Source organism: Canis aureus, chromosome 3 (genome assembly GCF_053574225.1).
Source record: "Canis aureus isolate CA01 chromosome 3, VMU_Caureus_v.1.0, whole genome shotgun sequence".
NCBI lineage: Eukaryota > Metazoa > Chordata > Mammalia > Carnivora > Canidae > Canis > Canis aureus.
This window is the reverse complement of record NC_135613.1, coordinates 17,799,878-17,814,334: the sequence shown is the minus strand read 5'-3', so window position 1 is coordinate 17,814,334 and position 14,457 is coordinate 17,799,878. Positions and strand designations below refer to the sequence as shown.

Genomic DNA, 14,457 nt, shown 5'->3' with positions numbered 1-14,457 from the left:
CCTGGCTTGTACCAAATGTCCAATATAGATCATTTTACCATGTTTCCCTTTTGTGTCTTTTCCTTTCTTTAGTTCAACCTTCCTTTTATCTTTCATTTCTTTTCTCTCCTCTCTCTTTCCATCTTGTTTCTTTCTCTAATCTCTTCCTCTCTACTTCCCTCCCCTGTTTCTTTACGCTCTTCTTAACCCCTTTTCTTCAACCTCCTTTACCTTCATGCCCTTTCTAGGAAAAATATCTAGAATTCATAGTGTTGACTTTCTTACTAAAGGGCATCTTTTCTTTTCTTCTCTTATTCCCTGTATCCTGTTATTCACATAGAATAGTCTTCTCATGTTCCTCATTGACCTCTAATCTCATTTTCCCACATATATTTATTTATGTATTTATTTATTGTAATCTTTATGCCCAATATGAGACTCGAACTCACAACCCCAAGGTCAAGAGTTGCATACTCTACCAACTGAGTCAGCCAGGAGCCCCAACAAGTCCTATTTTTAAATTATAGCTCAGTAAGCAGTTCTCATTTCAGTGAATTGCACCTAGTAGAAATTCTCAGTATCTCAGGGTTGAGGGCAAACTATAAATATTCCCTCATATATTAATTTTGTTTAAAGAAGGAAGGGCTGAAGGGAGCAATAAATCCCACATGCTTTATATACCCCTTCTTTTTTCTGATAATCCATTCCCAAAGTCTTTCATCTGTTTTTTTCAAGCTCTCTGATCTATTTAGTTTCAGAATTAGGTATATTTTTGATAAGTATAACACAAAAAAAGTTAGATACACAAAACAAAATTTAGTGTGGTGAGTTACTACAAAGTGAACTCTGTGTAACCCTCAATCAGGTGAAGAAATAGAACACTGTCTATATTCCAGAAACATCCACATGGCTAATTCCAATCATTACTTCCACAGTATATGGCCTCAAACCCCTAAAATATTTATCTGGCTCTTTACTGAAAAAATTTGCCAGTCTTTGTAATAGCCTGTTTCTTCTCTCTTTAGTTTTGAAAATATGTTTGATGGTTGAAAACAGAAAAAATTTATAACATTGTTCGCAGTTTTCTAAATATATAAATATAATATGTAAAATAACTATAATAGAAAGTGGGGGAGAGTAAAATGGTTTATCTAAGAGTAAGGATCTTACATTCCACTTGAAGTATTTAAGTATTGATTCTAAATAGACTGAAAAATGAGTATATAACCCCTAGAACAACCAATAAAAAATTATACAGATATAGCAAAACATCAAAATAGATAAATTAAAATGAAATACTAAAAATTGTTCAAATATAAAAAGGGAAAAGGGCAAACAGTGGAATGGAAAACAAGTGGAACAATTAGAGAGCAAATAATATAATTGTAGAATTAAATCCTGATATATCAATGATTGCATTAAATGTTAATAGTCTAAGCATATCACTTACAAGACAGAGATTGTTAAAATTAATTTTTAAAAATGACCAGTGGTTTCTGTTTCTGAAAATTTGGAGTAGATGTGCTTTTCCCTATCCCTCCTACTAAATATAACTAAAGTGCCTAGACATCATACAAATACAAGAAGACTCTGGAATATGGAAAGAATTCTATTGCCGAGGGAATTTGGGACCCAAGAAATGACACCATCATAAGTTACCTGGGTTTTCTTTTTGCCACATATATTCTACACTTGGAGCTGAAGAAGCTGATAACCCCAAAATCTGACAGACATGGAAATTTAAAAATGCCCCAACAAAAGCTTCTTCTCTAGCCATAGGACCAGGAAAGGACCAGCCAATAACATAGAAACTCGCAGAAAATAACTATTTTTCTCCAGCCAAACACCACAGAACAAGAGTAGAAAGGCCAGGTGGAGAGTATAGACTCCCACTCTCACCTTGCTATAACTACCCCCCATGCCCCACCAGATAATGTCAGAGAAGACTGAATAAGGAGTCAGTTCTTTCATCCTTTTTGATGTTAACTCATTAGGCACCTCCTCAACCCTTGCAGCAGTTTCAGTAAAGTTCATTTGGGGAATCTGGACTGCCATCTCCACTGTAGCATATGAATAATCACATTAAACATAAACAATTTAAATATACCAATAAAAAGGTATAGATCATTAGAGTGGATTAAAAAATGTAACCTAACTATATACTGTCTACAAGTAACTGACTTCAGATATATATTCCTTCTGATAGGAATATAGAAAATTAGAGGATGGAAAAAGATATATCATTTAAACATCAATCCAAGAAAGCATGAGGTCTCACATGAAGGGCTTAGAAAAGAGCAAAATCAAGTAAGCAAAAGAGTGTAAATCATAAAGATAAGAGCAGAAGTCAATGAAACTTAAAACAATAGAGAAAAATTAAAGAGTTGTCTTTTTGAAAAGATCAATAAAATGGACAAATCTCTAGCAAGATGATCAAAGATAAAAATGGGAGAAAACATGATTAGTGGTATCAGGAATGAAACATGGGATGTGACTACATATTCTGCAGGTATAAAAAAGGTAGGGAACATTGTAAACAGCTCCACATGTATAAAGTTGATGACTTAGATGAAGTGGACCAGTTCCTTAAAACCATCTACCACAAAAACTGCACCCAGTATGAAATAGGTAATTTGAGTAGCCCCGTACTATTAAAGACATTAAATTCATATTTGTATATTCCCCAAAAGAAATCTTCACTGGAGGATCACTAGACAATTCTCTGAAGAATAATTAATAAGATATATACACAATATCTTTCAGAAAATAAGAGAGGGAAAATTTCCCAGTTCTTTTTGTGAAGTTTGTATTACCCTGATACTAAAACAAGATAGTAACAGTATACAAAAATTAATAACTAAAGGGAAAGAAGGGAAGAAAACTATGCGCCAGTATCTGCTGTGAGTGTACATTCAAAATTCTTCACAGAATATTAGCTAATAGCATTAGCAATGCATAAAAAAACTTTACACCGTTACAAACTGGAATTTATCCCAGGGATGTGAGGCAAACTCACCATTCAAAACTCAGTCAACATGATCCACTATGCTAAACAGGCTAAAGAAGAAAAAAATCATGTGATTTTTGTCAGTTGAGGCAGAAAAAGAATTTGACAAAATTTAATACTCATGATTTAAAAAAAACACTCAGCAAACTAGGAATAAAAGGGAACATCTGTAACTTTATAAAGGGCATTCCACAAAAAAGCTACAGATGACATACTTAATGTTGAAGGACTGAATGCTTTCCTCCTAAAATCAGGAACAAGTCTTCTCTCGCTACTCTTGTTTAACACAGGGATGGAACTCAGCCAGTTCAATAAAGCAAGAAAAGGAAATAAAAGGCATACAGGCAGAAATAATGAAATAACACTGTCCCTGTTTGGAGATGACACAAATCAACTGTAGAAAATGACAAGGAACTTACAAAATCAACTAGAAATGAAACTTTCAGGTATAAAGCTAACAAAACATGAGTAAGACTTGCTGAGAACTACAAAGTCCTATTAAAGGAAATGAAGATTAAAATAATGGGGGAGGGTGTCCTCTCCAAATTGATTTACAGACTTAACACCATTTCTGCCAAAATCCCAGCATGATATTTTATAGATATAGAGAAAATCATTCTAATATTTATATTGAAAAGCAAAGGAAATATAATGGGAAAAACAATTTTTGAAAATGAAGAATAAAGTTAGAGGAATCCCGGTACCCAATTTCAAGACCCATTATGTAGTTACAGTAATCAAGTGTGTGTGGCATTGGTGGAGGGATAAACATGCTGGTCATTGCAAAAGGATAGAGAGCTCTGAAGTAGTCCCACACATATATATCCAACTGATTCTTTGACAAGGATGCAAAAGCATTCAGTGCAGGAAGGATAGATTTTTCAATAAATGGTGCTGGAGACATTGAACATCAATAAACAAAACAAGCAATCAAAACAAAATCCTTGGCTTAAGCCTTGCACCTTATGTACAGATTAACTCAAAATGGATCACAGACTTAAATGTAAATGTAAAAGTGTAAAGCTTTAAGAAAAAAATCTTTTTGCTTCAGAGTTAGGCAAAGAGCTTGTGGACTTAACACCGAAAGTGTAATATATAAAATCAGTAACTGAGAAGACCCTATTAAGAGAATGAAAGACCAGCTACAGACTGGGAGCAAATGTTTGCACACCGTATCTCTGATGAAGATTGGTGTCTAAAATAATGAATGAACTCTCAAACTAAACAGTAAAAAAAGCTGATGATCCAGTTAGAAAATGGGCAAAAGACATTTCAGTGAGGAGGGTATATAGATGACAGCTAAGCACATATAAAGCTGTTCAGCATCATTAGCCCTGAGGTAAATGGAAACTGAAACCACAATGAGATAGCACTACACATATATCAGAATGGCTAAAATACAAAATAGAGACAACATCAAATGTCAGGGAGGATGTTGAGAAACTGGATCACTCATACACTGAAGTTTCATTTTGTGTGATGGTATTTATCTCTCTAGGGGTTCATTTTGCCTCTTAAAACTGTGGCTTGGTAACTTTTGTCAGTTTTGGAAAATTCTCATCCTGTGTTTTGCTAGTTTCTAGTAATTTAAAAAACTTTTCTTTTGAATGACTAAGAATAAGGGAATTGGCTGAAAAATGTTTACTTCTGGTACTCAGCATGTGTATTACTATCTACACAATTATAAGCATGGAAGTAAAACAACACAACTGTATATAACACTTCCCCTTTATTGTACCTTAAATGATCTCTACATGGTCCTTACTCTCAGGGTGTACTGATTATCATTTCATATATGTTAAGCTAATTTAGCTATAAGTTTTATTTTCCAGTTAAACCTAAGTCAGGATGTTAGCAGTGAAATACTCTCTGCAGACCTTTAAAAACTGAGGATAATGGCTATGGGATGATGGGGCAGTCTGTGGTCTTTCTATTAACATTAATAATCTCTCACTTTTTGTTGCCTGGGCATAGTTTTCCATACACTTTGATATACCATGTCTCAGCCTGTCTCAGTTGCCCTCACAGTGACTCCTTGAGCTTGACAGGTTTATTTCCTGAGTAGTCTCTGAGGCAAAAAAGTCAACTGACTGAATATGGATCCAGAGTGGTAAATCTTATTTCATACCAGTGTGGAACTTCCCAGGATAGCCCTAACTCTGTATTTGGGGTGCATACTATGTACTCTTTAGGTTGCCTAGATGGCTCTATGCTCTTCTAGTTCTAAAATACCATAGTCCTTCCATGGCCACAGTTAAGGAGCTGAGCCAGAAACAAAGTTGAACTTCCTTGTTTTCCTTCTGTGCTATTATATCTACGCATACAGTAGAGAATAGGACTTTGTTACCAGCTTGGAAAGAGGAGGGGGTCTCATCTCCCTCCCAGTTGACTCCTGCTTCATAATAGCTCACCAGACACCTCAGAAAGATCCCTACTGTAAATATTTTGGTTGACTGCTTTCTCTTGCAGCTGACTCAGGAATTGAGATGGGTTGTCTATGGATCCTAGAATAAGTTCTGGACATGGTGAATATATGGCCAAGCAGAATTTCCATAATCCTTGATAGCAAGAAGCAGCTTGCCTTGTGGAATCTTGGGCCTTTCTTCTCACCACTGTAGGGATCAAGAAAACAAGGTAAGTGAGGAAGCAAAACGGTGGGTATTGAGGTGCTTATTTGGAAGGCAAAGAAATGAAGGTTGTGTATGGAACATCATAGTCTGCCCCAACATAAATCAGACTTATATAGGGCAGTCATTCCTTTAACAATATTGATGGAGAGTTTGAGCCAAAACCATGGGGATGCAAGGAATATAGCTGTGAATAAGATAGAGATATCCCCAGCTTTAATGGCACCTATGGCCTAATCAGGGACATAGTTCTGTTTTTAAAATTTATTTATTTATTTTTTTTAGGGACATAGTTCTTAAACAAGTAATTGCATCAAGCTTCCTCATGGGAGAAGCATAGATTGCAGTTGAGGCACCTAGGAGATCATCTTGACCCAACGTAAGGGAGTCATGGAAGGGTTCCTGGAGTTAGTCATAAAGGAGAACTGGACACTTGTGACGTGAATAGCTGTGGAGATAGAATAGAGGGAAAAGCAAGTGCAAGAAAATGACATTTGAAAGAACTAAAATTACTGCAGCTTGGTATGACTTTTCATGATGGTTTTAGCTACAGAATGGGGAAAAGATTCCTCTAGGCAAAACCTCATATTCCTTTGGTAAATTGGGCCCAAGTGCATGTACCTGAAATTTAGAAAATCACCATGAATGAGCCACTGCCCCCTCTGCCCCTTTACTAGTGTACGCATTTCAGAACCCAGACTTCAGAGTGTAGGTTAGCTCAGTTTTCTGTCTAACGCTTGCCTGGCAGACTGAGAATCAGTCCCCTCTCAGTGAGGTGGACAGTGCCCTCCAGTGGAAATGAAGGTGAGCACTCCTTCTGTGCCGCCCGGGCCCTGGTCCTCGCTTGGCTCCTACGTTTTCACCCTTCTCCTGCGAGGTCTCAGACAGCTGAGGGTCTGCAAAGTTGGCTGAGGTTCTGAAACCAAATAATGTAAGGAGAGTGCTAGTTCCTATGAAGAACAGACGTATTTTATTACCTTGGTTATCGTCCTTTTAACAGGACTCCAAAGCAGCTCCCTGGTTCAGAAAAATTATAGAAACAAGTAGGAGAAATATACATATGTATATATTTGTATATGTATATGTATATGTATATGTGTATATATATATATATATATATATATATATATATATATGTATATTTCTCATTCAAGTAGATGTTTTGTTATTTTTCTGTCAGTCCGCCCCAGGACATTGATTCAGCTTTGGCCAATGGAAGGGAATTAGTAAGTGGATGTGCTGGTGTAAACAATTTTAACAATAGTTAAGTTTTTCTCAACTCCTCTAACTAAACACAGGCCAATAGCTCAGGAATATGATTTTGAAATGTTGCCAAATGTCCAGTCTTCAGTGAAGATGTGTCTGGGATCAAGATAGAATGAGGAGGTGTGTATGTTGGAGGGAGGGGAGAGCTGTGACTCACGTCACAGTGGCACTGGCCGGGATGGTCCAGCACATGCCCAGTACTGCCTCCCCAGGAGGACAGCTGGGGTCCTTTGCCCGATTGCATCGTAATTTTAAGAATATCCAATTTCAATTAGCTATTCCATAAAAATTCCAAGACTTAAGAAGATGCTAAATAATATGGATAAAATTGAAATGCTTTAAATGAGATAAGATGGTACAAGTTAGTAGCTGCCTTTCTTTTTGCCTAAATAGGAAGAATAGCAAGTGGGGGGAATGACCCTGTGCTACTTTTCAGAATCCTCTAGGTGGTGCTGCTGTGATAGCTATTGGCCAGACATTTTTTTAGCACTTAACTATCAAACCAAATATTTAACTTATTAAATGTCTTATACTTATGGTTAATTGCTAATGTGATACTATTGATAATTTATACCATCATATTTACAATTTACATTATATTCTCTTAATAATGACTCTGTACACATAAATTACACAGCAGAGTAATTTTAAGAATTGAAATACATGTACTTCTCTGGTTATTATTCAGTAAAATTGAAGACTTGCATGTGTGGATGGATTTTTCCACACATTAAAACTGGCTATGTGATTAGCATTTGGCTATCTCTACTTCTGTTGGACAGGGTAGGACAGTGGCTTGTACATAGTAGTTGCTAAATTAATGTTTATTAAAGGAATTGATTCTGGTTTGTTTTTTCCCTTCCACTACTGATCAGACATGAGATGACCAGCTGTATTAAGCTTTTTAGAGCCCAAGTCAGATATGCTGCTTATCTTTGCTAATGAAAAGATTGGGAAACCATTTTTTCCTTTGTTTCTGAAAATGGCCTGAGGGGTGTGTGTGTGTGTGTGTATGTGTATGAAATCACTTCTTTATTTTAAAAGCAAATTAGTTTTCAGGTTGGTTCCATTGAAATGCAGGAATGGTATGAAAACTGTGTTTGATAATTGCTCGAGTCTTAATCAAGATTTTATTAAAATCAATATTTGATATGCTGCTCAATTTAATTAAATTAAACCATAGAGAAACGAGTAATAAATGAGTTTGAAAATCAATCACGGATAAGGTATGTTTCTGTTAATTAGTTTAACATAGAAAATGTTGGGTTAAGCAATTGCTGACCACAGAAGGAACAACAACAAAATCACCACTTTTGTTTATACAGTAGGAACGACTAATATTAATGAGCACATACTCTGTGCCAGGCATTGTGCTAAACACTGTCTATTAAGTTTCTTCATTTATTTTGGGACAAAATTCTATGAGGCCAGTCTCCTCAGTTGATGACCCAGGCCTGGGTTTGAGCCAGCATGAGAGTCCCGGGCCATTTAGCCAGGAAATGGCAGAGGTAGATTTTAAGACAACGATCAAGCTTTTCCCACTACCTGGGATCACTCAGCAATAGGAAGAAAAAGTATACTTTTATTATGATGAATTTTAGAGAAGTGCATTGGTAGTAGCTTTCTTCCAGAAAGAAGTGTTATTTTTATAGACGAGTGATAGATGAAAAGTCCCAAATCAAAAAGCATGAATGTTGACTTAACAGCTCAGTCTCATGAACTGCCAAAAAAAAAAAAAAAAAAAAAAAAAGTGCGGTTTATTTTTCTGGAGAGACACAGAATACCGTTGTTTACCATATAACTTATGCTTATTGGGAATGGCAGAGATTTATGGCTTTAGTAAGAAAGCATTCTAATTGGGATTAGCTAATGAAAAAGTGGTAGAACTGGAGAGGGAGAAAGAAGGAAAACGTGACTTTAGTTGAGGTGTTTCCTCTCTCCTGGGATGCTCACAAAAGGGCTTGCGTTACCCACTGGGGCACGAATCACACTTTTAATTAGGCCTTCAGAGTTTGTGCCTGTGTTTTTGGTTCTCGGTATTCACCCAAGGAATCGGCTTTCTCGGCAACTAATGATATTCTTGTTAAGTACCCTCGGCAATGAGAGCAGGACTACAGCTTCCTGAGCAGTCCTCCGCATTTTTATTCAGTGCTTGCTCCATGGGATAGAAGTAAAAATCAGCAACAGCCACAATCGCACAACTGTGCAGCTTCTCTGCCATAGACAGAAGTGGATTTTCTCTCAAGGTGCTGCTTACTAAACTTCTGTCATTCACGCATCACATTCACAAAATTTGCCATCTCCCTGCACCTCTTGTGTTACTTAATATTTTCATTTAAAATGGCTCATTTTAAAGCATCAGAATTAAATATGCTTATTTCAGAAGGGGGCTTTGTTTCAAAGCCATAAATGGAAAACCAGTCACTTTCTCTAAGAAGGATATGAGTGAAAAGAAATGCAGTCAAATCAAAACTTACGTTATCAAATTTTAACTCCAGGAAAGTGTCCAGAGGTCATAAAGACATACTTGTGCCAAACTGAGACTTCCTCTTTGATTATATCTGAGCAATAAAAAAAGATTGGAAAAGGGAATAATTTTCTCATTATGTGAATCAATTTTCTCCACTAGTGTCTATTTATCACCTAAAATCATGTTTCCCAGCCCAGGTGCATTCTTTAGCTTTTGTGATCAATGGCTCATGTATCTTGGTGGCTCTTGTGAAATTTTGCCTCTTTTTTCTACTTTCCCCCCAGTCGCATTTGAACCTTGGTCTTTACTCATCTAATTCCTCTGACCTTATTTCTAAATGTTAGAGAATTCTGTTAAGCTAACATGAGATGAAGGGCAGATTATAAAATGAATAGTTTCTATTGTTGGTTGGCACTACCTTTCTCCATATATACTTTTCTCTAAGCAGCTGTGGCAAATTTCCAATTATAGTAAAGTAGATGTAATGAACAACATCTTTTTAGCACTCCTGACCTTTGTACACCCAGTTCCCCTCCAGAGGTGATTGCTGTCATCATGTTTTGTGTATTCTTCCGGAGATAGTTTGTGTATGTGAAAGTTTACTTCAACTGGGGTGTCTCTCCTTAAATTTCACACAAAGGGAAACACACTCTACATGTTGTTCTACATTTCACTTTTTAAATTTTTTTTTAGCTAATATTTTCTGGATGTAGTTTCACATTGCTATTATGTAGCCTTCATTCATTCTTTTGAATACTGCGTAGAGTGCTCCATGCATGTAACTCATCTCCTTTTGATAGGTACTTAGATTATTACTTTTTCTTCTACAAATGATGCTGTAATGTCCCTACATAATTCTCTTTGGGTCCATGATGACCAGTAAGAAGTAAATCTGCTGCTGGATAGTACTCATTCAAATGGCTGGAGTTCTAATTACAATAATTAGAGAGGGCAAATGTGTTCATATTTCTTTCATGAGGATGCCATGCTCTTTCTTTTTCCTCACCCATAACACAAATTTATGTCATGGTGCTCTGCACAGCATTAAGTATCCTGATTTGCTCATGAAGTTATGGGCTCTATGTTAACGTTTGTCTCGTGTGTCTAATCCTATTTAATCCTCCTTTGTTGCCATCACATTTGAAATTAGTTGTGTGGTTTTGTGCTCAGTTCCTGTCTTTGAGTGGATCATAAGCTCCATGAGGCCAGGGAGGGATTTGATGTTATGGAAAAAATCTTAAACTTCTCTGGCCTTAAGAGAACGACTCTTACGTATTTTATTACCTTGGTTATCGTCCCTTTAACAGGACGTAAGAGTAAGAGTAAGAGTACGTAAGAGTCGTTAAGGAAAATGACTGTCCTATTATTTTAATAGCAAATAGATGCATGTTCCTAGTGGAGCTTGAATGGGGAATGTGAAGAAAAAAAAAGAAAAGGAAACAACCCATGGGAGTCGGGGTTGCTATTTTTGACCAAGTTGGGACTGGGAAATACCAGGAGTCTCAGGGGAAATCTTATCTAACTGGAAGAAGATCCTGCTCTGCTGGCCAAAGAACAGGTCTGTAGTTCTGTGCATGTAAAACTTGCAGACCCAGACAGAGGGCCAGTCTACCTCTGGCTTTGCTTGCCATTTATTATCATTCACAAGGTGGTGTTAGATGCTCAGCTTTTAAAAGAACTGGCTTTTCAGCAGTATTTTTACCCTTGAGAGCATGTAGAGAGAGCTCTGTGTTGTATATTAATCAGAGGTTTCACGACTTGCTTTGAATGGTATTCGAAATGTATCTGGGAGTGTGGTGAATGAACTATGCCCAAAGTGTGCTCTATTATTTATTACTCAGGAGTCTTTCCATCTGAGACATAGGCTGAAATTAAAGGAACCTAATATCTACCTTTAATAACTCAATGTTCTTCCCAGGTTCTGTTCCTTATACACTCTTGCCCCCAAAAGGTTTCTAGGATTTGATACCTCATAAGAGTCAGTTTATATCTAAAATTGTACTAAAATTTGTATTTTTAAATTCCCCACTCTTTCTGTGGATGTGCAGATCTCAGAGCACACCATGCTATGCAAACATTTAGGAAACATGCCTGGGAGCTGTTCCTTCTAGAACCACTTCCCTCCCTTTTCCCAGATGGCAAGTCTTACTCATTCTACAAAACCTGGTTCAAATGTCATTTCCTCTTCTACACTCCATGACTGTCTGTCCTAGGCAGTGAGTCACCCCCTTCTCTGTGCTCCCATCATCTTCTCTGTATACCTTGATTACATGCATTCTCAAGAGGGCAATATTGTCCCCAATGGGGCAAAGATTCATTTTGGGGGAACAAAAATATTATTTTATATATACATAAAACACAGATATACATACAATATACAGACAGATATACAGTATATAAATATCCATGCTGGTGGGGAGATTAGGAAAAAAGATATCTAAACATGCTTCTAGAAAACACAGAACTTCCATATGGGCACAGTGCAAACATCAGCTGCCTCAGTTCACCTGTGTGGTGAGCTACACCCATCCACAGCTGGTGAACATCTTTCCCTCTGACTCAGACAACCCTTCTTCCCTCATCTCACAATAACCACAAGCCACAGCCTTTCCATTGCCCAAACAAGTGTCATGTTTTAGGTAGTACGTGCATATTTCTTAACCATTTAACATGTATAAAACCATTTAATATGCAACCACTTTTATTACATTCTTTCTTTATGTCACTATCAAAATTACTGAGTATTTCCTCCCTTGTTCCATCTTCCCCATAGGCCCTGTGATTTTGTGGAGTGAGCTGACTTTTTAGGAATGCATATATTGTGTTATGTCAGAACTGACTGTACTTAGACATTTGCCTCTGATCTCATGAATTAGTTTGGATTTCAGAGGAGTAAGACAATTTTCAACTGAATAGTATTGATGGTTTTTTTCTTTTTTTTGGTACAGGACATTTTGAAATAAGGGTGAAATAAGTACATTAATACATATGCATAGAATTGTCTTACTGGAGCAGCTCAGATGTGAACCCATGCCGTTGAGCCATGCTAGTACTCAGACACCATTAATGACATTGTTAGATGATGTGATTTTCTAAAGTGGTGAATAACTTCTAAAGTTCTGAATGAAACAAAGTATACCTCTGTCTTGATTTACACAGTAGTTGCTTTCCTAGAAAATTTATTTAAATTAACACCATGCAAACCACTCCCATATTTGTAACTAAAATGCAGTTTTATTCTGGCCAGTTATATGTAAACACATTTTTCATCATAGCATGGGGAAAATGAGACAATTGTTTCATCCGCTAGGAGACATGCAAGCTCCTGCCCACTGTGTAACAGTAGGGTCCCTCCCCATTGTGTGACAACCCAAACAGGCCCCCACAGATTTCCAGCATGCCCTCTGGTGAATCACTGGACTATGGCAATGCACTTTAGATAAGCTAGAACTAGGATCAATGTAAGTTCTTCACTTGGGCTGAGAAAGTAACTGTACAGAGGAAAGAATGGAGAAAAATGACTTAACACAAGGAAGGATAGGAGAAGTTCAGACATTTTTGCTGACAGTAAGTGAAATATGAGTAAATAGTATTATATGACCTGATACCTTTAGGCTGACTGAAAACAGTGCAACAACTGGATCAGTGCTGTGTGATGGAAACACAACATGAATACATACATAATTTCAAATTTTCTGGTAGCCACGTTTTAAAAAAGTAAAAAGAAACACATAACATTAACTTTATGATTGAAAATATTCAACCCAACCTACTCAAAGTAATATTTTTTCAAGATGTAAACAATATAAAAAGTATATTAATCAGTTTATATATATATTTTTACTAAGTCTTTCTAATTTTGTACTTAGAGCACATCTCACTTTTCAAGTGTTCAAGAGTTCTAAAAAAAAAAAAAAAAAAAAAAAAAAAAAGAGTTCTATATTGTTCCCGGCCCAGGAGCTCCCAATCCTATGGGGTAATCATAGTACTTAAAAGTTAAAATATTAATTCTGTATTTCCTAGGACACTATTAAGGGCAAATTTAGAAACCTCAACTCACACCACCTTAATCAGTAAGAACATTTATTCTCTTAAGTCAAGACATAGAGTGTGCCCTAGGTTTGGTCATTTAGCAGTTTATGCCTTCATCAGGGATACAGATTCTTTCTATCTTTCCCTCCTGACTTTTTTCTTGTGGGCTTCTGCTCTCATGATTGTAAGGTACATGGCATCCAGGAGCGAGATGGCTCATGTGTCCTTGTTTGTGTCTGAAAGAGGAATGGAGACACCTGTCCTGCAAATTATCTTCTTCTCTTTCCTCAAGTCTTATTGGGCCCAAATACCACATTCCAGTTGGCTTACACAAATTCCCTGGGTCAGACTATTGGCTATTCTTACGATGGATGCAGGAATGCCCTTGATAAGGCATTCTCTGTTCATTGGCTCACAGAAGAGACACCATTTCTTATCTTATTCCCCCTTTCTTCAGTCATTTACTGTATCTCACCACCTCTGAAAATGTTTGCATTTGTGACCTCCTCATAAAACCTAGACTCCAATAATTTTTGGTTGAGCCACACATGCAACATTGCATTTAATTTTGATTCAAGGAGATAGAAAAAATGGAGTAGGTTTAAAGGACAGCTAAGGTGACAAAGAGAACTGAAATCATATTATATGAGGATTGTTGAAGGGAATGGAGGCAAAGACCCATGAGAAGCAGAGGCTGAGGGAGGGATAGAGCATCTTAACATGCCTTCAGATGATTTGCCTGCTGGTAGCACTTCTCTACTGCCTCTAATTTGTTCTGAAACTGGAAGCCAGATAATTAAGCCTATTAGAATAACACATACAATAAGAACAAGTAAGTTGTGACTTAGACTGGGGTGCTTGTCTGAGAATAAAGTATTTAAGTATCAGTCCCTGAACTTCTTTACCCCTTTTCCACCTCTCACCTCATTCCTCTTTATGTGGTTTTGAGGCCCTGTGCTTAGTTCTGGGTATGCAGTACAGTTTTTATTCATTTTTAAGAATATGATAAATTTATGAATGATCATTAGTAAATGGTAATATTAATATGAATTAATACTGATCTTTATTGATGCTCT

At 36.8% G+C, this 14,457-nt stretch overlaps 1 long non-coding RNA gene across 12 annotated transcripts in view; it reads left to right on the top strand.

Annotated features, from left to right (window-relative positions):
• LOC144310200 (uncharacterized) overlaps window positions 1-14,457 on the top strand; it is an 807,232-nt gene that overhangs the window by 3,007 nt on the left and 789,768 nt on the right. For all 12 annotated transcript variants that reach the window (XR_013375890.1, XR_013375882.1, XR_013375879.1 and 9 more), the window contains exon 2: window positions 5,456-5,620. This is a non-coding gene — a long non-coding RNA (uncharacterized LOC144310200). The remainder of the gene's footprint in view (window positions 1-5,455; window positions 5,621-14,457) is intronic.